The following is a 20,763-nucleotide window of genomic DNA, read 5'->3' as shown; positions in this document are numbered from 1 at the left end:
AAACTCTTTAGAGATGGTTTTGTAACCTTTGCCAGCCTGATGAGCATCAACAACGCTTTTTCGGAGGTCCTCAGAAATCTCCTTTGTTCGTGCCTTGATACACTTCCACAAACATGTGTTGTGAAGATCAGACTTTGATAGATCCCTGTTCTTTAAATAAAACAGGGTGCCCACTCACACCTGATTGTCATCCAATTGATCGAAAACACCTGACTCTAATTTCACCTTCAAATTAACTGCTAATCCTAGAGGTTCACATACTTTTGCCACTCACAGATATGTAATATTGGATCATTTTCCTCAATAAATAAACGACCAAGTATAATATTTTTGTCTCATTTGTTTAACTGGGTTCTCTTTATCTACTTTTAGGATTTGTGTGAAAATCTGATGATGTTTTAGGTCATATTTATGTAGAAATACAGAAAATTCTAAAGGGTTCACAAACTTTCAAGCACCACTGTATATAAACACCCACGGTCGATGACTTACCATCTGTTTTCATCTTGAAAAATCCAATAATAGTTGATTGTTGTTTTTTTTTAAGTCATTTTCCAACCGGTTCTGAATGTTGTTGTTCTGTTGGCGGTTACCAAAATTTTGAATGTGCACTGTACAGATTTCAATTATGTCTCCTGGTGCACAGTGGTGAAACAGATTGGAACTTGACTTGCAGCATCTGAAGATGGAGGCATCTTCAGATGCTGCAAGTCAAGTTCCAGTCTGTTTCAGCCAGTTGTTTTCTATTAATCTCTTACTTTTTTTGAGGGCGAAAATACCCTGGGCTAGGCTCAAAATATCCGGTGCTATAGCCCTGCATGATAGGGCCTAACGACGCCACTGGGTATCAGTAAGAGTCAGTGAAATACTCTCGTTAATCTCTTCGCTATTCTCCATGTTTAGCGAGCTCGCTAAGTGACTGTCAGGTGTGTTTAGATTTGGGGTTGATGCGTTGTGTTGTCTGTTGTCAAGCATTTCAACATGAGTTACTCTGACTTCCTGTTTCAAAGGAAATACACCAACATACAGAGGCAAATCACAATGGCTAAGAAGCCATTTCATGGGGAGGTAGAAATATAGAGTGTCCCACAGGCTTTATTTTAATGCTTGCAAATGTGCAATGAATAATATTAAATCATAATTTTGAGAAATGTTCACTCTATCATGAGATATGGAGGCATAATTTTGAGAAGCTTGAATAAAATAAGAGTTTAATTTTTTTCTTCCAATGGCAGACACGGGCTTCTGCAAAATTAATACCTGCTCTTCAGTCATATTCCCTGTTCCTGAAGTGACTTTCATGCAAAATTAATCAATCTTTTGCACTTGTAGGAAGAAAAAGAACATGTTATTTTGGTTTTGTGGAAGAATTAATGCTACTGTTTGTAAATGTGTCACAATGTTTATACCACAGCTGGATTATATGATGATATACAAATGATAAGATATCATTATGCTCACGACTATAAATTTCAACAAGCTGTTTTGTAGGAAATGTTACAAATAATTAAAGTCAGGATGAGGGGGAATTCTCATGAATCACTGCAGCAGGAAATAAACTAATGCTTCAGTGCTACAAACCACATTCTTCATCTTCTTCCACCCCTTCATCAGTTCACACATCAAACCTCATGTTTGTCATTTTGCTTTTTAAATTCAAAAAATTTTAAATTTAGTGTCACCAGTACTCCGGTGGTGCAGTAATCTAGTGCAGTGCTGCAGTAGTCCAGTGCAGTGGTACAGTAGTCCAGTGGTGCAGTAGTCTGATGCAATGGTGCAGTAGTCCAGTGCGGTGGTGCAGTAGTCTGATGCAGTAGTGCAGTAGTCCAGTGGTACAGTGGTGCAGTAGTCTGGTGCGTTGGTGCAGTACTCCAGTGGTCCAGTAGTAGTCCGGTGGTGCAGTAATCTGGTCGTGCAGTAGTCTAGTGCTGCAGTAGTCCCGTGCAGTGGTACAGTAGTCCAGTAGTGCAGTAGTCATGTGCAGTGGTGCAGTAGTCCGGTGCAGTGGTACAGTATTCTGGTGGTGCAGTAGTCTGGTGCAGTGGTGCAGTAGTCTGGTGGTGTAGTAGTTCAGTGGTGCAGTAGTTCAGTGGTGCAGTAGTCTGGTGCAGTGATGCAGTAGTCTGGTGCAGTGGTGCAGTAGTCTAGTGGTGCAGTAGTCTGGTGGTGCAGTAGCCCGGTGGAGCAGTTGTCTGGTGCAGTGGTGCAGTAGTCTGGTGCAATGGTGTAGTAAACCTGTGCAGTGGTGCAGTAGTCCAGTGGTGCAGTAGTCTGGTGTGGTAGTGCAGTAGTCCGGTGGTGTAGTAGTCTGGTGGTACAGTAGTCCAGTAGTGCAGTAGTCCGGTGCAGTGGTGCAGTAGTCCAGTAGTGCAGTAGTCCTGTACAGTGGTGCAGTAGTCCGGTGGTGCAGTAGTCCTGTGCAGTGGTGCAGTAGTCCACTAGTGCAGTAGTCCTGTGCAGTGGTGCAGTAGTCCTGTAGTGCAGTAGTCCTGTGCAGTGGTGCAGTAGTCCGGTGGTGCAGTAGTCCTGTGCAGTGGTGCAGTAGTCCGGTGGTGCAGTAGTCCTGTGCAGTCGTGCAGTAGTCCGGTGGTGCAGTAGTCCGGTGCAGTGGTGCAGTAGTCCTGTGCAGTGGTGCAGTAGTCCAGTAGTGCAGTAGTCCTGTGCAGTGGTGCAGTATTCCGGTGGTGCAGTACTCCTGTGCAGTGGTGCAGTATTCCACTAGTGCAGTAGTCCTGTGGAGTGGTGCAGTAGTCTGGTGGTGCAGTAGTCCTGTGCAGTGGTTCAGTAGTCCGGTGGTGCAGTAGTCCTGTGCAGTGGTACAGTAGTCCAGTAGTGCAGTAGTCCTGTGCAGTGGTGCAGTAGTCCAGTGGTGCAGTAATCCTGTGCAGTGGTGCAGTAGTCCAGTAGTGCAGTAGTCCTGTGCAGTGGTGCAGTAGTCCAGTGGTGCAGTAATCCTGTGCAGTGGTGCAGTAGTCCGGTGGTGCAGTAGTCCTGTGCAGTGGTGCAGTAGTCATGTGCAATGGTACAGTAGTCCAGTAGTGCAGTAGTCCTGTGCAGTGGTACAGTAGTCCAGTGGTGCAGTAGTGTTGTGCAGTGGTGCAGTATTCCACTAGTGCAGTAGTCCTGTGCAGTGGTTCAGTAGTCCGGTGGTGCAGTAGTCTGGTGCAGTGGTGCAGTAGTCCAGTGGTGCAGTAGTCTGGTGGTGCAGTAGTCCTGTGCAGTGGTGCAGTAGTCCAGTAGTGCAGTAGTCCTGTGCAGTGATGCAGTAGTCCAGTAGTGCGGTAGTCCTGTGCAGTGATGCAGTAGTCCAGTAGTGCAGTAGTCCTGTGCAGTGATGCAGTAGTCCAGTAGTGCAGTAGTCATGTGCAGTGGTGCAGTAGTCCAGTAGTGCAGTAGTCCTGTGCAGTGGTTCAGTTGTCCGGTGGTGCAGTAGTCCTGTGCAGTGGTACAGTAGTCCAGTAGTGCAGTAGTCCTGTGCAGTGGTGCAGTAGTCCGGTGGTGCAGTAGTCCTGTGCAGTAGTCCAGTAGTGCAGTAGTCCTGTACAGTGGTGCAGTAGTCCAGTAGTGCAGTAGTCATGTGCAGTGGTGCAGTAGTGCAATAGTCCTGTGCAGTGGTTCAGTAGTCTGGTGGTGCAGTAGTCCTGTGCAGTGGTACAGTAGTCCAGTAGTGCAGTAGTCCTGTGCAGTGGTGCAGTAGTCCACTAGTGCAGTAGTCCGGTGGTGCAGTAGTCCTGTGCAGTGGTGCAGTAGTCCAGTAGTGCAGTAGTCCTGTGCAGTGGTGCAATAGTCCAGTAGTGCAGTAGTCCTGTGCAGTGGTGCAGTAGTCCGATGGTGCAGTAGTCCTGTGCAGTGGTGCAGTAGTCCACTAGTGCAGTAGTCCGGTGCAGTGGTACAGTAGTCCAGTAGTGCAGTAGTCCGGTGCAGTGGTACAGTAGTCCAGTAGTGCAGTAGTCCGGTGCAGTGGTACAGTTGTCTGGTGGTGCAGTAGTTCTGGATCACAGTCCAGTGTCGACTCTGATGCCGATCTGGCACAGGAGCTCAGAGCCATAATCCTGAAGTGTTGTTCAGGGGCGCAGTCTGACATCAACTCTGACACTGACCAAACAGGTAAAAACTATACTTTCAAAAATGTTTGTATTGTGGATGGGAAATTTATTTATCATAATAGAGAATTAAAAAATTTTTTAATGAAAATATTTGTATTTGTGTTGCAGGTATTTTTCTAAAATCAGGAGTAAAAATGATATTTTTAAATATATTTGTATTCATGTGGAATTTTCCTTTTTAATTTTTTAAAAAATCATTTATATTGTACATATGAATGGTAAAGGATCGGGGTAAAGATATATTTCCAAAATACTGTATACACATGGATGAGAAGTTTTTTTGAAAACATACAAGTAATTTTTGCAGTTGAAAAAATATCTGTATGGAGTTTTTTTTTTTTAATTGCAGTGTAAAAATAACATTTTCAAAAAATATCCATATACATATGCATGCGTCTTTAGTGTCTGCACAGAAACCAAGGAAACCATGACAACCAGGATAATGTGTAACAATAAGGGTGAAAATGGAACCAAACTTTGCAGTGTAAACTCGAAGGAAAAAGCACTAAAATGTCTACACACAGATTTCACAGCTAGAGTAATGCAATTTTGCTGCAATCACACAATTATCGCATTTGTTGCATGTTGCTTGGTTGCTGGTCGTGTTCTGGAATTGCACCATCTGACAGGTGTGTGAGATGTTAATTACTGCTGAGCGGCTTTGCACATCAAACCCAGCTGTCTCTGAAACACAATGCAGTAAATTTGTGTGTGTGTGTGATAAAAGAGCAACCACCCGGTCTCATGAATAATTCACAAGATGCTAAGGAGCTCTTTTAATCTTGGCGTTCATCTGAGAAGGGATATTTTCACTGCATCACTCGCTGCATGATCAGCACTTTTTTTTAGGTACAGTGTGTGTGTGCGCGCGCGCGTGCTTGGGTTGTGTTTGTGACCTTCTGTCATTACAACCACATAACATCTCTGTCAGAACATCACTTGATCCTTCCTAGTGTGTGTCCTGGTGTATGTGTATAGCAGAATTTATAATGAGAGACGCATTTAACTCAACTGCATTCTGTAATTCATTACTGTAATTACATGGTAATAATTACTGCAATTACACACTAACCTTTTATATTTATGAATTCTCATTTGGACCATTTTGTTTACTGACTGCATTTAAGTGGAGGCAGAGGTGTGTTATGGTCTGTTGTATTTCTTATTAACAACATGGTGTTAATTACTATGTATGTAGCATTAATTACTGTAATTACATGGTAGTTAATCATTTGGTAATTGTTAATGATGACATTTGGCTTGCATACTGCACTTGTCCTTCTCATATTCTGAGGCTGTAATTAATTACTGCAATTTCATTACATGTCACTTTAGTTATGTGTTAAAGAAGTATTTATATTTGACATTTAGGTTATGGCAATATTTAATCCCTTCTCAGATTGAGTTGATTTAAAGACCCCCAATACGAGAGTTGGCATTTTTTGCTCTTAGCCTCCCCCTATAATCAGGGAGTGTAATTCACTTTTACGCCACTGACGTAAATACAAGTCACATTTTGAGCGCCCCTGATGGACCGCTGTGCACATGCGTTTGTTTACAAGTTGAACCGTAACACTGGCAGAAGCCAGAGAACCATGTCGACTGATATAACTGCAAAGTTTTATTTATTGTGACATCAGAGATGAACACAAACATAACAAAATGAACAAGAAGACAGAGCCATCTATATCCCCCGCCCTACATACCAACTATATACCAAGGGTCAAGATATTATTTGTCACATTTTTCAAGTTCTGCTGCAGGAAACCAACCCTTCCTCTTTACACTGACCTCAGCAGCCCATGGCATAAACCCACTGGATCTTTGGTCCAGGTGAGCTAAAAATTAAAATTTCTCACATTTCTTAGTATCAAAAGGCACATGTACATTACTTAATCAACACATATACCAACTTTCAAGACCATACCGCTCATAGTTTTCAAGTTCTGCTCTAGAAACAAAACCGACCCCTAAGACTAACCTGAGAGACTAAGTCTGAAATTGTTTCCATGGAAACATGAAAAATTAAAATTTCTCAAATTTCTTAGTATGAAAAGGCGCATCTACATCACCTTGTTAACATGTATACCAAGTTTCAAATCCGTATCATGAATAATTTTGGATATATGCTCCGGAAACGAACATTGCTCTTAGAAACTATCTATTTTTTATGTAAAAATTTGAAAAATACTTTTTTTTCAAAAATCCAAAATAGCAAAAGGCACCAGTTCACATGTTGATTTATATGTATACAAAGTTTCATGAAGATATCTTCAGTAGTTTTAAAGATATGGCCCAGAAACAAAAACGTGACTGGACCGTCAGACGGACGGATGGACGGAACCCGCTTCTATATCCCCTGCCCAAACAAAGTTTGGGCAGCGGATAAGAAGAAAGGTTTTTGTTTTGCTGTTTGCATTTTCAGCCCATATACATTGTTTGCTAAGTGTTTGAATGTGGAGTATGTGCATTGTAATAATAATAATAAGTGGCAGCACGGTGGTGTAGTGGTTAACACTGTCGCCTCACAGCAAGAAGGTTCTGGGTTTGAGCCCCGTGGCCGGCGAGGGCCTTTCTGTGTGGAGTTTGCATGTTCTCCCCGTGTCCGTGTGGGTTTCCTCCGGGTGCTCCGGTTTCCCCCACAGTCCAAAGACATGCAGGTTAGGTTAACTGGTGACTCTAAATTGAGCGTAGGTGTGAATGTGAGTGTGAATGGTTGTCTGTGTCTATGTGTCAGCCCTGTGATGACCTGGCGACTTGTCCAGGGTGTACCCCGCCTTTCGCCCGTAGTCAGCTGGGATAGGCTCCAGCTTGCCTGCGACCCTGTAGAACAGGATAAAGCGGCTAGAGATAATGGATGGATGGATGGATGGATGGATGGATGGATGGATGGATGGATGGATAATGATGAGTTTAACTTGTATAGCGCCTTTCTCACACCCAAGGTTGCTTTACGATTATAAAACAAACGGGGGGGGAAGGTCCACCAAAAGAGGTCAGGATGTAACTTCAGTGGCGTAGCTGCTCACAGTCCCACCCAAAGTCCCGCACTGCCTGTACAGCCATCGCCATGTCACCAGGCAACAGCGCCCGGAACACCACGCCATGGATCCACAAAGTGAGCACAGAAATATTGCTGCACAAAGCGCTGAGAATCATCAGCTGCTCATCGGCTGCTCTCTGCCCTCCCTGGACAATATCTCAAGGTCCCACTGCCTCTGAAGGGTCAATTCAATAACCTCTGACCCCTCACGTCCAGCCCATCACCTGTTTAAACTGTTGCCCTCTGGTAAGCGCTACAGGTCAATCAAATCGCACATCACTAGACTTTCTAACAGTTTCTTCCCCTGAGCCATACGCACTATAAACAATCACTGACACCCTTGCCCCCCAATTCAATTCAATTCACTCACGTACATGCACATGTACACACACACACACACACACACACACACACACACACACACCCCTTCACCTGCTACAAGGACCAATGCACTATTTTAGCTTGTAAAATAGTTTTAGCTTGTATTGCACAAAGTTTTAGCTTGTATTGCACATTGAAAATGCCACCTTTTATATGCTGTTTTTAAAATTATTTTATTATTGATTTTATTCTATTATTTGTTTCTGTACACTGTTTTGAATAGAGCTCCCACAATTTCATTGTACCCCACTTTGCAATGACAATAAAAGTCTATTCTAGGAAACCCCAATGTTGAAGAGAGCAACAAGCACACCACAGTCCACAGCGAGCAAAACACGTATCGCTCATAGCGGACCAAGGCCTGGGGAAACCAACGCTCAAAACTGGGTCTGGAGCTACGCCACAAGCAGTGGTCAAAGAGACAAAAAAGTGTAATCAACATGATATAGGCACATATCGCACATAATATACAGTGCTGTGCAAAAGTCTTAGGCGCATGTAAAGAAATACTGTTGACCAAAAATGGCTTAAAAAATAATGAAATGAAATGAAATGTTTCAACATTAACCCTTTGGTGACTGACCCCTTGAAAATGGTTCCTCCAGGAACTATGACTTTTCAGTTGTCAAGACAACAGAAGAACTAAAATACAAAAACAGAAAGATACGTCACAATGCTCTTGTGCACAAAACAAAATGCTCTTGTATTTTAGTTTTTCCGTTGTCTTGACGACTGAAACGTCATCGTTCCTGGAGGAACCATGTTCAAGGGGTCAGTCACCAAAGGGTTAAAAAAATGCTATAAACAGCAGTAAGCCATAATAAATAAAAAAAAGTCAATATTTGGTGTGAGACGACCCTTTGCTTTAAAAAATAGCAGTCTCCGGTATAATGCGTGCAGTTTTATAAGGAAATGAGCTGTAGTTTTTACTGAGCGTCTTACGGAACCAGCCACAGTTCTTCTGGACGCTTTGTCACACTCGATCCTTAATTTTGCACCAAAACCCAGCAGCCTTCATTATGTTTTCTTTTTTAATCTGAAAAGTGCTCTCTTATGTAATATACTGCTCACACTGTAAAAAATGTCCGTAGAATTAACAGTGAATTTATGTAAAATCATGATGTAAAAAAAACTGTAAATACAAAAACAATGAAGCAGTGTGTAATTTACATCAATATACTGTAAAACTCCTAACCAAATACCACTGTTAATTTAACAGTAAGAATATGTTGAATTGATCATATTTTTTTTGTAGAATTTACAAATTGTTGTAGTTTAAACACAGACGAACTGTAATACTAAAACAGAATGTGATAGTTAAAATTACATCATTGCCTTGTTAAAAAAATTAAAAAATGTCAGTAGAGGCTCTCCGGCACATTTCGTAAAACTCTAAATCAAATAAAATATCTGTCTAGTAGATCATTGCTTGTAACCATCATTTTGGAGCCACAAAAACCAATAATCGAGAACACTTGCAATTCATTCCTAGATGCTTTTTTATTGTACAATGAATATCCATAAAATTAACAGTTATGTATTGATTATTGTACATTGAATACCTGTAAAATTTACATTTAGTTATCATTAATTGTACATGGAATCCCAGTGAAATGTACAAGTTATTCTGTAATGTTGTTTACATTTCACTGTATTTTTAACAGGATTATTCTGGCAACCACAGCTGCCAGTATTTTTCCGTAAAAACAACGGATTTTTTTTACAGTGCAGATGCAAACTTTTTTTTTTCCTGTAATGTTTAATTTTGTGCTGGAAAATGAACATCTGGAACTCTAAAATGTTTTGTACTGACTCGATAATGTAGAAGTCATAAAACAGAAATCTATCACAAAGTTTGTATTAAAAAATATATATATGGGGGCCTAAGACTCTTGCACAGTACTGTACATTGGGCCGTGTAATGTATTACATGTTAGCTGAGACAGTTTTGCAAAATTGCAAGCTTTCAAGGCTTATCTGATGTGAGATTGACAAAGACTGACCAAACATCTCATTTTGTCATGAGATTAATTTTTTTATTTGCATGCTAGACTGAGACGGGACTGAGATTAAATGACCTTGTCATCCAGAAAAAAAATACGAATCTCCGTGAGTCAGGGATAACACTGATAAGGTTACAGCTTATGTCGCAATCTGTCATAAATAACAATGGCAGGGATGTACACTCTGCTGTCAGATTGTCAATGTTTTCCTGTTAGCTGTGAGACAGATGTCTTGAAGTAAACATGCATGCTCAGAGATATATATCATCCATCCATTATCCATAACCGCTTATCCTGTGCAGGGTTGCAGGCAAGCTGGAGCCTATCCCAGCTGACTACGGGCGAGAGGCGGGGTACACCCTGGACAAGTCGCCAGGTCATCACAGGGCTGACACATAGACACAGACAACCATTCACACTCACATTCACACCTACGGTCAATTTAGAGTCACCAGTTAACCTAACCTGCATGTCTTTGGACTGTGGGGGAAACCGGAGCACCCAGAGGAAACCCATGCAGACACAAGGAGAACATGCAAACTCCACACAGAATGGCCCCTGTCGGCTGCTGGGCTCGAACCCAGAACCTTCTTGTTAGCTATATGTCCTCACTAAAAGTCAAAGTTTACACACTACTGGAAATAGTAGCATGCTAAGCAAACATCACCAGAACCATCCTAACATCTACAGTACATATCTAATGCTGGAGGATGCTAATAGACAAAGAACTGCCAGTCAACCAGATTAACCTTAGAAAACTTGGATGGCCCGGACATAAAGTGATGCAAACTTGGTGGCAAGCTCACCAACACAACAGCACTTATTCCCAGTCCCACTGTTCAAGTTTTATCTAGCAAGTTTTCTAACATCACCTCGACATGTAGCTCGTGGTTAAACCTCTGTCGAAATGGACCGACTTAGCTTATGATCAAATGCTAACAACTCGACAACTTTGCTAACACAGCTAAACATCAAGCAAGTGCAACAACACGACACATAGCAAGGTAGCTAATGTAATACTGTTTACTAGTCCAGCAGAAAGCAGCCCAGCTCAGTATCTGTCTTGCAGCTGTTTATCGCTCTTAGCTCTCAGCAATGAGTAAAATCCAGCCCAAGAGTTAGTCTTGTCTGGTCTCTTGCTCAGTCATGCTCTCTTTGTCTCTTCCTCGTTTCCTCCAACAGTGTCTTCTTTGGTCTCTTCACCTCTACTGCCATGATGTCCGTACTCAGAATATTGATTTAGCTTATTTCTCTGGGTAGTGTTGCCGGCCGATTTTGGAAGCAGAAATGCCGTAAAGCAGGGGTCACCAAACTTTTTTCTCTGGGTGCCACATTGTCATTCCTGACTGTGATGGGGGGCCGGGGTCGGGTCAGCTATATAACATAGAATCGTATGACCCAGACATATATGACCACCAGCAGGCCTCATTGTGTAGTAGAGATTACTAGCCTGGCACGGCCATCCCCACTACTATATCAACACTACTATATCAACACTTGATTCCTGGCACATATTTGTTTATCTTTACTAGTGGTTTGCAAAAGTAGTAATCGATTCACACTTTGTTTTAATTTGAAATACCACAGATATTCCATTTATTTATTTTCTAATAAAAATAACATCAAAGCTGTCAAGGTAAGAAACATCTGCCTAGTTGAGGTGATTGACACTGGCAAAGGTGAGTGGAAAATTATAAATTGTAGGTAGGCCTGTTGATATTATTATTAATAATAGTGTGCAGCACTTAATAAAGGTCAAATAAATAGGCCTATAAAATAAATACATTTAAAAAAACAGTGAAATTATAATAATATGAGCAATTGATCAATAGATCACAGCAGTTGTGCTGTGTCCTGCATGTCATTGCTCTCATCCATGGCCAAAGCAAAAAACTCGAATTCTGACACTTTCTCATTCAGCTGGTCATACACGTTGTCCCCCAAATTTTTGGTTCGCCCGGTCATAGTAGGTCCGGAGAGACTCACCGTGTTGAGCGCATCCTTCTTGTCGGGACACGCCTCCTCAGCCACAGCAAGCATGCATACTTTAACAAAGTCCCCATCAGTAAACGGCTTTCCATGGGCAGCTAGTAGGTGAGCTACCTTATAGCTAGCTCGGACAGCAGCCTGGTTGATCTGGGTTTGGCGAAGGAATACATTCTGTTGTGCAGCCAGTCCGCATTTCATCCTCCGAATCCTGTCTTCTCTTGTTTGCTCTTGCAAACTAGCATACTCTTTGTGGCGGGTTTCGTAGTGACGACGCAGATTATATTCTTTGAAAACCGACACACTTTCTTTACATACAGGACAAACTGCACGGTCCTTACACTGAACGAAAAAATAATCGGTGGTCCACTGTTCTTTAAAAACTCTGCACTCTCTGTCAGCTTTTCGCTGACCGCTAGCCATTTTGCTGTCCTGAACACTGACAGTTCTCTGCGCGTGCGCTGACTGTCACTGCTTGATCGCGAGCATATGACGAAAATTCGGAAAATATCTCATCTCATCTCATCATCTCTAGCCGCTTTATCCTTCTACAGGGTCGCAGGCAAGCTGCAGCCTATCCCAGCTGACTACGGGCAAAAGGCGGGGTACACCCTGGACAAGTCGCCAGGTCATCACAGGGCTGACACATAGACACAGACAACCATTCACACTCACACCTACAGTCAATTTAGAGTCACCAGTTAACCTAACCTGCATGTCTTTGGACTGTGGGGGAAACCGGAGCACCCGGAGGAAACCCACGCGGACAACATGCAAACTCCACACAGAAAGGCCCTCGCCGGCCACGGGGCTCGAACCCGGACCTTCTTGCTGTGAGGCGACAGCGCTAACCACTACACCACCGTGCCGCCTCGGAAAATATGAATAGTTAATTTTATAACTAAATATCAATTTTCATTGATAAAATCAACAAAATACAAGATGAAGACATGTTATTATTTGCCAAAAAGCAATTTAAAAAAATAGGCCATGACCACTTTTGGGGATTGCCTCATAGGCCCGGTTCAAGTGGTGGGGGGCAGAGGGGCTGGGGGGCCGGTCAAAGGGGGGTGGCGGGCCGGAGTCGGCCCGCGGGCCGTAGTTTGATGACCCCTGCCGTAAAGTGTTGCGCAGTTTCCGTGAGAGGTCTCAGGGACGCCCTGCCAGAGCTACATAGCACTATAACTGGCGAACTGGGCGTGGAGTCAGAATGGAAGACAAGCCATTCTCCCTATTACAATTCAATGTACCATGAAAATGATTTGATGCTGATATTTTAAATTAAAATTCCTTCCTAGGGTTGCTTTAATTAGTGTAATTACATGGTAATAACTACAGCAATTACACAGTAATTAAGTATTTAGAAATGCTAATTGTTGCTTTTTGTTTCAAGACTTTGTTCTTTCGTTGCTTACGAGACTGTAATTCTTTATTATAATTACATTATCAATTACCAATTAACTGTTTATAATGGGTCATTATGCCGTTTGGTTTTCTGACTGTATTTTAATCCTCAGATTATCAGTCTTCAAGTGTAATTACATGTTTGCATTACTGGAACTCCACAGTCATTCAATTTTTTAATTGTTATAATTATTATATATGATTTTTTTTAGCTGACTGCATTTAAGTCCTTCTCAGATAACAGGTCTGTAATTCATTTGTATAATAATAATAATAATAATCATAATAATAATAATAAATTTTTTCTCCATGTTTCAGTTTGAGATAAAATCTCTGTGCTTTCTGGAAAAGATTAGACAAAGAATTAAACAATAAAAGGGCTATAAATAAATAGATAGATAAATAAAATAATCATACTGAAGATAAAATGGTAAAATATTTTAATACAATTAAAAATAACAGCATTAATAGAACAATCCACAATGAGCCAAATTATCAACAGGGTTCATAATTACTGTAATTACACAGTATTTAACTGTTAATAACTGTCCTGACATATTTTAATCATTATAATTATTGCATTTTGTTCATCTCCAGTGTGTAAGCAGAGCACTGAAAATCTGTAACCTCTGACATGAACACTGATGATTATTTAAATCCACAAGATATTATATAAAATGTGTGTGTGAGTGAGAGAGAGCAAAAAAAGCTTGTGTGATCTGTCGCTGACCTCTCCGTACAGTCTGTGATTAAGTTTGTGCTACCTTCAAATGGTTAATTGTTGCTTGTACAGTGAGTCACATCGCAGCGTGAACGCAGCGCGCTTTCCCGCTTTCCTCCACCGATCACAGGCTCCCTGTGTACCGAGCTCTGAAATCACGGCTACCATGGAAGCGTCGCCTGAACAGCTCGGTCTGAAACAAAGCTCATATTCACTGCTCTGAGCTCTCTGAATCTGAAGAAAGAATGCTGGATTCTGATTGGTCAGAAGGTGTTGGTTAATTTTACTCAGATTTATATTAATGCACTAATAATCGTTCCAATAGTAACAGCTCATTCACAGGAAACTGTCCCGCAGATGCTCAGAATAATAGTTAAAAAAAACACATTGTAATTGTTAATATGGGGAAATTTTCTCGATGGTGATGTTTATGTAGCATTTATGGAAGGAGTCTTCAGTGTCAGTGCTTTGTAACAGTCAGAGGTCAGTTTACGATCTTCAAGATGGAGGAGTTCCTTGACGTTCTTTGATTCATGGACGTTCCACAACATAACAACAAATGGATAAAAAGCATTGTCATAAGTCAAAATTGGTGGTACAAGTGGAATAAAACAGTTCAGGACGTGAATTTATAGGACAACGATCAAACATAAAGGTCATAGGCAATGGTCGGCGGTGAAACGTAGAATATCAACTTTATTGTCTAGAAGAACGACCCAGAAAGCGAATTCAGTCTTCCTAGTGTCTGATTTGCACCCTAAAATTGAATAAAACGGTTAAAATATACTGTTTTGTCCAATTTCCGAAGGTTTGCTTACATCTCACTTATGCGCACTTTCACCGCCAGGGGACTGACGTCATGACGTCATTCAAGCTGAACAGACCGGGAGCAGCTCTGTGTTTACTTGCGAACCGAGCACACGTGTACGGACTTTGGTCGTGAGAGGTTGTGTAAAATGTCTGAAAGCGATAGCGATTTTGAAGTAGGAACTCTCCAAATTGAATATCGAGAGGTGAAACCATATATGTATGAACCTATGGCCGTTGCGAAGCAATCGGTGAATGTGGCTCACTGGTTTGACCGTGCAGCCTCGGAATCGGACAGCGACTCGGCTGACTCTGATCGCGGTGACCCCGGACCGCAACAAGACTCGCCCAAACGATTTATCCTGGTAGTTATGATAAATTCCTACTTTCGTCGCAATACTAAATAAGGGCTCTTTTGAAGAATAATTAAACCGCCCTCCCTAGTGGATATAGGGAACGATTACTTGACAGTGCGCTGGTAGGCCACATTAGCCTGCCATCCACGGCATTATACTATTTATAGCCTCCTCTAAGAGAGGAAATATCCCTTTGTCTCATTTCCACAATGATTGTACAGGATCCCTCAGGATTCTTGACTTGTCCATTGCAAGCAAAAGTAAAAATGTTTACCTCCAATCTTCTCCTTTTTGCTTGAGCGTTGCTGCTCCGTTTCTTCTTTGACTGCTTGATTTTGTTTCACGCGCACAGTCCACTCTCTCCGCCTCGTCTCCTCTTTCGGAAAAAGCCAACCCTCTGGCTTCACGCGCACAATCCACTCTCTCCGCCTCTTCTCCTCTTTTGGAAAAAGCCAACCCAATCACTCTGCCTCTTCTCCTTTTTCGGAAAAAGCCAACCCTCTCGCTCCGCCTCTTCTCCTCTTCCGGAAAAAGCCAGTCCACTTTCTCTGTGTAGCGTTCCCTATGTGTGGGTGGAGCACAGAGGACGGCAGGACAGAGATCAGGTTTAACACTTGGCTTTATTGCCACACTTTTCAGTACAACAATAATCGCTCTAACACAGACACACACACAACCGGCGTCTGGTTCAGGGATGAGCCACTTCCGCTCTCGCTCTCCCTCCTCATATAGGGCGCGGTCACTGGGAAGACACACAAACACAGGTTAATTGCTGTCAGGTGTAGTGATTCTGCCACTTACCTTCCCTGACTCCACCCTCCTGTCACAGACCGGCCCTTGACCACGCCCCCGCTGCCACATACCCCCACCGCCCGACTCAGGCCGGGCGCCCGTCCGGCCTGCAGCCGACTACCCCCCCCTTGACGGGAGAGGAAGTCCGCCACGACCATCTGCACCCCCGGCCTGTGGACCACCTTGAAGTTGAAGGGTTGGAGTGCCAGATACCAACGGGTGATCCGCGCGTTGGCATCCTTCATGCGGTGGAGCCACTGGAGGGGCGCGTGGTTCGAACAGAGGGTGAAAGGGCACCCCAGCAGGTAGTAACGGAGGGCGAGGACCGCCCACTTGATCGCCAGGCACTCCTTTTCAATCGTGCTGTAGCGCCCCTCACGCACTGACAGCTTCCGACTGATGTAAGGGACCGGGCGGTCCTCCCCCTCCACCTGCTGGGACAAAACGGCCCCCAGCCCTCTGTCCGACGCATCCGTCTGTAACACAAAAGGGAGAGAGAAGTCAGGGGAGTGTAAAAGTGGTGTTAGGACTAGGACTGTTTTGGCCTCTAGAGGCCGCTGTTATTTCCTTTTCATGTCGTGTTTATTTTGGCCTCTAGAGGCCGCCACTGTTCCTGTGTTTTGTGTTTGTGTTAATTGCCTAATTATCTTCACCTGTGTCCTTAATTAGTTTGTCTATTTATACCCCTGAGTTCAGTCCTCTTGTCACGGAGTCTTTGTGCTGTTATGTTTATCTCCAGTTTCCTTTGTACTGTGTTTTTTTGATCTTCTTAGCTTTTGTATTTTTGCACTTTGCTTTTCTTTTGGATTACACTCTTTGGTTTTTTTTTGTCTTTTGTTTTGCCCTGTATATAGTGTATATAGTTTAAATAAACCTTTTTGATTCTTTTTCTACTTCCGCCTCACGCCTCTGCATTTGAGTCATCCCCCTGGTGGCCTAGTGGGGGTTTGCTGGATCATCACACCAACGAACCAGGTTCGAATCCCAGCAAAACCCTAACAGAAAGACTCCGTCATGACCGACTCAGCAGAGGCTGCTTCAACTGTCTACCCGGCCAACCTTCAGGGAATTATGGCAGCTTTGACACGCTTCGGAGCAACCATGGACGCTCATGGACGTACGCTCACCAGCCAACGTGAGGCCCTCGCTCGCCACGAGGAACTGCTTCAGCAAATTGGGAAAACCCTGGCACAGCTGACATCTCTGCCTGCATCTCCTGCTCCTGATCCAGTTCCTGCTCCTGATCCAGCTCCCACTCCTGCTCCAGTGCCTCCTGCAATGCTGCCTTCTTCACCTCGCGAACCCAGCCTTCCTGCACCACAGAGGTATGACGGCAAGCACAGTGAGTGCCGAGAGTTCCTTACCCAGTGTCAACTCACCTTTGAGCTTCAGCCTACCACCTACACCACGGATCGCCGCAAGATTGCCTTTGTGATCACCTTATTAGCTGGTAAGGCGCGAGCCTGGGCTACTGCTATCTGGCAAAGACAGGGACCTGAGTGCTTTGATTTCCAGCTGTTTTCTGAAGAGATGCTTCGGGTCTTCGATCAGGCAGACATCAGTACCGACGCAGCCCGAAAGCTCATGTCCATCCGGCAAGGAGGAAGCGTCGCAGATTACGCCATCTCGTTCCGAACACTCGCAGCAGTAAGTGGATGGAACGAGACTGCCCTGGTGTCAGCCTTCCACCATGGTCTGTCTGACCCCATCAAGGACGGTCTGGCCTCTATTGGATGCCCAAGTGACCTCGAAACCCTCATCTCACATGCTATTCGTCTGGACAACAGGATGAGAGAACGCCACCAAGCCTTGAGCCCCCCCAGCCTCCCTACCTCTACCTGGAGACCGTCTACCTCCTTCAGTGACTGTCCAGAACCCATGCAAGTGGGTCGTACTCGCCTCTCCGCATCTGAGAGGGAGCGCAGAAGGAGGGACAAGTGCTGCATCTACTGTGGCAAGCCTGGTCACTTCCGAGCATCATGTCCCGAACTCTTGGGAAAAGGACCGCCCCGTCCAGCCGAGGGAGGGTTGTGACGGGGCCTACCCTCTCTCCCGGACTCCCTGGCCAAGGAATCTACATCCCGGTCTCCATCTCCTGGGGTGAGTCTGTCCACTCTTGTCAAGCTTTGATAGACTCAGGGGCGGCTGGGAACTTTATGGATATTCACTTCGCCCAAAGCATCAATATTCCGACTGCACCTCTTGAAGTCCCACTGTCTGTGTCTGCCCTCGATGGCCAAGCGTTAGGTGATGGAAGAGTCACCCAAGTTACTTCTCCAGTTTTCCTCCAGTCTCAAGGTCACAAGGAAGAAATATCCCTGCACCTGATTCCTTCACCTGAGTTCCCAGTTATTCTAGGCCTTCCTTGGCTTACTCGCCACAACCCTCGCATAGACTGGGTAACAAGCCAGGTTGTGGAATGGGGCCCTGCATGCCATGCCTCTTGTCTGCTCTCTAGCTCTCCTGTGTCTCCTGCCGAGCCCCCTGATCTCACCGAGTTATCTCAAGTTCCCACAGAGTACTGGGATCTCAAGGAGGTATTCAGCAAGAGCAGGGCCGCCGTTCTTCCTCCGCACCGGGCCTACGACTGTGCCATCGACTTGCTCCCTGGGACTACCCCTCCTCGTGGCAGACTGTTTTCACTCTCTCAGCCAGAACGCAAGGCCATGGAGGAATACCTCAAAGATGCCCTGGTCTCTGGGTTTATTCGACCCTCCACTTCACCTGCTGGAGCCGGCTTCTTCTTTGTCGGCAAGAAGGATGGGGGGCTCCGACCATGTATTGATTACAGGGGCCTGAATAAGATCACTGTGCGCAACCGATATCCCCTTCCGCTGATGTCCACAGCTTTCGACCTGCTCCAAGGCGCCACCGTCTTCACCAAGTTGGACCTACGGAACGCATACCACCTCATCCGTATCCGACAGGGAGACGAGTGGAAGACTGCCTTTAACACCCCGTCTGGGCACTACGAATACCAGGTGATGCCCTTCGGACTCACCAACGCACCAGCTGTTTTTCAGGCCCTAATCAACGACGTCTTAAGGGACATGATTAACCTATACGTTTTTGTCTACCTCGATGACATCCTTATCTTTTCCAAGACCGTGCAGGAGCACCGCCACCATGTCCGCCAGGTTCTCCAGAGGCTGCTACAGAACAATCTGTTCGCCAAGGCCCAGAAATGCGAATTTCATGTTCCCGAGGTCTCCTTTCTGGGATTTATTGTACGGACAGGCCAACTCCAAATGGACCCTGCCAAGACCCTGGCCGTCCGGGATTGGCCTACTCCCAAGTCCGTTAAGGAGGTTCAGCGGTTCTTAGGATTCGCTAACTTCTACCGCAAGTTCATCAGGAACTTCAGTTCTGTGGCAGCACCCATGTCAGACCTCACCAAAGGGACAGGTGGATCTTATGGCTGGTCTCCTCAGGCAGAAAAGGCGTTCAAAGACCTCAAGGACCGCTTCTGCACGGCACCCATTCTGGTTCTCCCGGACACCTCCCAACCATTCATCGTGGAGGTGGACGCCTCGGACAGTGGTGTCGGCGCGGTGCTCTCTCAACGTTCGGAAGGAAAGCTGCACCCCTGCGCTTACTTCTCCCACCGCCTGAGTCCTGCTGAGTCCCGGTACGATGTGGGGGATCGAGAACTGCTAGCGGTCAAACTGGCCCTTGAGGAGTGGAGGCACTGGCTGGAGGGAGCACAACATCCATTCCTGGTTTGGACTGACCACAAGAACCTGGAGTACCTCCAGCAAGCCAAGAGACTGAACCCTCGACAGGCTAGGTGGGCCCTGTTTTTCAGTCGATTTGACTTCACCCTCTCATACCGCCCCGGCTCCAAGAACACCAAACCTGACGCACTGTCCAGACTGTTCTCTGCCACTAACAGGGAGAATGAAGTCGGGCCTATTATCCCTGTGTCCCGGATTGTGGCCCCTGTCCGCTGGGGTATTGAGGAGGCTGTCCGACGAGCCCAACGCCAGGACCCCGGTCCTGGGACGGGGCCACCAGGCCTCTTGTACGTCCCACATCAAGCCCGGGCCAAGGTTCTCCAGTGGGGTCACTCTTCCCCTCTCACCGCCCACCCGGGAGCTCGGAGGACCCTGGACTTCCTGAAAAGACGCTTCTGGTGGCCTAACATGGAGCAGGAAGTAAGGTCATTTGTCCTGTCCTGTGAGGTTTGCACCAGAACCAAGAACCCACGACAGCGTCCCCAGGGTCTCCTGCATCCTCTGACCATTCCCCGGCGTCCCTGGTCCCACGTGGCAGTCGACTTTATCACGGGTCTCCCTGAGTCACAAGGTAACACGGTCATTTTGGTCTTAGTTGACAGATTCTCCAAGGCCTGCCGCTTCATACCACTGTGCAAACTCCCCTCTGCTCTTGAAACTGCGAAACTTTTGTTTAATCATGTCTTCCGAGTCTTTGGTCTTCCACAGGACATCGTCTCAGACCGAGGGCCCCAGTTCTCCTCCCGAGTGTGGCACGGGTTCTGCAAGGTCATCGGAGCCACTGCCAGCCTCTCCTCTGGGTTTCACCCACAGTCCAATGGTCAGACGGAGAGGCTCAACCAGGACCTGGAAACCACCCTGCGAGGCCTGGCTATGGATAACCCGACATCGTGGAGCACCTGGCTGCCATGGGCGGAGTACGCCCACAACACCCTGCAGTCATCGGCCACCAAGCTGTCGCCATTCCAGTGCCAATTCGGGTTCCAGCCACCTCTGTTCCCGGACCAGGAGGAGGACGCGGGGGTGCCCTCGGTCAACCAATATGTGAGACGGTGTCGCAAGACCTGGAGCAAGGTCAGGAAGACCCTCATACAGACCTCCAGAACCAACCAGACTCAGGCCAACCGCCATAGAAGACCTGCACACGCTTTCCGCCCTGGGCAGCGTGTTTGGCTGTCCACTAAGGACCTTCCACTGCAGGTGGAGAACCGCAAGCTTGCTCCTCGCTACATTGGCCCCTTCAAGGTGGTGCGCAGGGTGAACCCTGTCTCCTACCGGCTCCAGTTGCCCCGGACTCTGAGGATCAACCCCACTTTCCATGTTTCCCTGTTACGGCCCGTACTGACGTCTACGTATGCCCCTGCCCCTAGGAACCCCCCACCCCCCCGCATCTTCCAGGGGCAGACTGTGTTCACTGTGAATCGCCTGCT

The sequence above is a fragment of the Neoarius graeffei genome, chromosome 13, assembly GCF_027579695.1.
Source record: "Neoarius graeffei isolate fNeoGra1 chromosome 13, fNeoGra1.pri, whole genome shotgun sequence".
Lineage (NCBI taxonomy): Eukaryota > Metazoa > Chordata > Actinopteri > Siluriformes > Ariidae > Neoarius > Neoarius graeffei.
Note: the sequence above shows the minus strand (reverse complement) of the source record.